The sequence below is a fragment of the Cebus imitator genome, unplaced genomic scaffold, assembly GCF_001604975.1.
Source record: "Cebus imitator isolate Cc_AM_T3 unplaced genomic scaffold, Cebus_imitator-1.0 Scaffold376, whole genome shotgun sequence".
Lineage (NCBI taxonomy): Eukaryota > Metazoa > Chordata > Mammalia > Primates > Cebidae > Cebus > Cebus imitator.
In genome coordinates this window covers 1640300-1643042 of record NW_016107691.1, presented here as the reverse complement: position 1 = coordinate 1643042, position 2743 = coordinate 1640300, and positions in this window count along the sequence as shown.

The window sequence follows — 2743 nt, the reverse complement described above, 5'->3', positions numbered from 1 at the left end:
TTCAGGCAATTCTCCTGCCTCAGCCTCCTGAGTAGCTGGGATTACAGGCACGCGCCACCATGCCCAGCTAATTTTTTGTATTTTTAGTAGAGACGGGGTTTCACCACGTTGACCAGGATGGTCTCGATCTCTCGACCTCGTGATCCACCCGCCTCGGCCTCCCAAAGTGCTGGGATTACAGGCTTGAGCCACCACGCCCGGCCTCCCATCTCTATTTTTTAAAATGCCTAGAATAGATAGAAGCAGAACAGTAAAGCAACTAGAGAAGCAATGATGTTCCGATTGGAACTCACACACCTCACTCCCAGCACTTAGGGTTATCAGCACAACTGATAATCCCTGTTGACTTGTCTGTGGCCATCACTCAGTTATAAAGCCACTGAAGACTGGGACAATCTATTACTCATCTTCCTACCTCCAGAGCCTAGTACAGTACCATGGCATGCATTACTTGCACAGAAAATATTAAAGAAATGAGTATGTTTATCTGTATGTTATTTATAAATTCAATACCTATGCTAGGTGCTCCCTGGGAAGCATCTTTGTGTTGTACTGCAAATGCCAAGACATCCTAGGATCTAGGAACCTGCCTGGGAAGCCAGGTACCTCTGTCCCGCAACACAAGACACAACTCCTGGGCTTTCCACAATCAGACACAGACCTAGGAGGCTCCACAGGGACTAAGTAAGGTCTTCAGAAAGGTACAATACTAGGTGAAATTCACTGCTGTCTCTGCCTAGTAGTGGTCCTCCAGAGGATATTCTGGCTATCGTGTCCAAATTGTCAACCCTCTCTGGTCAAAGACCACCAGGAACACTCTTGTGGTCAAACAGGTTGCGTTTATTGCTCATTGCAGCAAGAAAGAAGGCACCCCATGGTGAAACCCTGCCATGCCCCAGGATGAGGGTGCTAGAAAAGACTGAGACGATTCGCGTTAGGTCAGGGGATTTGCAGGAAGGTTTAAGGAAGTCAGGCTTTGCTCTGGACTGGATGCTGGTGATTCTGTGATTGGATCGGGTAGCTTACCAACTCAATCTTATCCAAGAGGAGGGCAGACAAGAGCAAGGCTGAAGCTGCAATTGGTAAGGGAGCAGCAGCTGCTCAGAAAAACCAGGATGGGGGGGGGTTGTTTGGTCATTTTCGAGGTTCAGGCAATGTTCATGTTTTGGTCTGTGTTCACATGATTATGGACTGGTCTTGTTTTTGCCTCAACCCACCATGGTCACAGAGTGGCCTTGTATAAAGCTCATGTCCTGTGAGTGTATATTCAGCAGAACACCCAGACTAGCCGTGAGTGCCAGGCCAGTCGGTAGCAACACCAAGTCCTGGCCAACAGTACCAGGCGAGCTCCCAGAGATGCCAGGGGCTGCTTTTCTTTCTGCAAATGTTCATTTTGAGAGGATCTCTGGTTTCCATTGAGTGCTTGGCAATCCAGTATCTAAATATTTAGACCCTCCCTGTCCTCTCTGACCAAGTCACACCCATATGTAGAACCAGCCAGGCAGGGGAACGTCATCACTGGCTTGGGCTGAGTGTATGTGTGTGTGGTTTTGTGTACACGTGTCTGTGCCCGCCAGGAATTCCCTGATAAGCTGAGAGAGACCAGAGGCAGTCTTACTTTACCTCTGGGCCCAGCAGGACTTCCCCTCTGCCCAGAAAGCAAGGCACTGGGAGTGAGTCCCAACAATCTCTAGGGCAGCAAGGGTGCCTGGCTTTAGGTGGAGTCAGGGAAGGACGTACAGAAGGGATATGGCAGCAGCCAAACTGGAGAGAAGCGGGAAAGGGAAGGGGCAGTGGGGGAAGGGAGGGGAGAGTTCCTTTGTATAAATAGGTCTCTTGAGAAGCTGCTGATTTTCCTTCAAGGAAGCAGCCTGCAGTAGGTCACTGTGGAGTCCCTCCCCCAGCCCTTTCTGTTTAAAGCCTCTGGTCTCCAAAACAGGCCCTGTTGATTAGAACAACAACAAAAAATTACAAATGTTGCAAATGTTGACCTCATCCTTCACTAAGAGGCTTAATCTAACCCCTTTCCAATCAAACTTCCTTCCTTCCTCAGTTCCACCTCTCCAGCTTTAAAAACATTAGGACACCCCCTGCTGTGGCCTACAGGTAGCCAGGCAGTTAGGATTGTCACTAAGTGGTGCCAAGGACCATCTGATACCGTTTGTGAAATGACCAAGGAAAGTGAGGTTGAAGTCAAATTGGTGGGCTCCAGATGCCTGCTCTTTGGACAAAGCCTGCCTCTTCTTCCCAGAGTGGAACTAACCCTGCACCACGCTGTGGTATGGCCCAGCTGATCACAGACCAGCTACTGAGGGCCAAGCCTCGACTGGCACTGCTTGTCTGTATAGTCAGAAATCAGATCCTAGAGGCCGGTGGCTCACGCCTATAATCCCAGCACTTTGGGAGGCCGACGCAGATGGACTACCTGAGGTCAGGAGTTTGAGACCAGCCTGGCCAACATGGTGAAACCCTGTCTCTACTAAAAATACAAAAATTAGCCGGGCATAGTGGCAGGCACCTGTAATCCCAGCTACTCGAGAGGCCGAGGCAGGAGAATTGCTTGAACCCGGGAGGTGGAAGTTGCAGTGAGCCATGATCATGCCACTGTACTCCAGCCTGGGCAACAGTGCGAGAGTCCGTCTCAAAACAAAAAGAAAGAAAAGAAAAAAAAAAAAATTGGGCCGGGCGAGGTGGCTCACGCCTGTAATCCTAGCACTTTGGGAGGCTGAGGCGGGCAGATCAC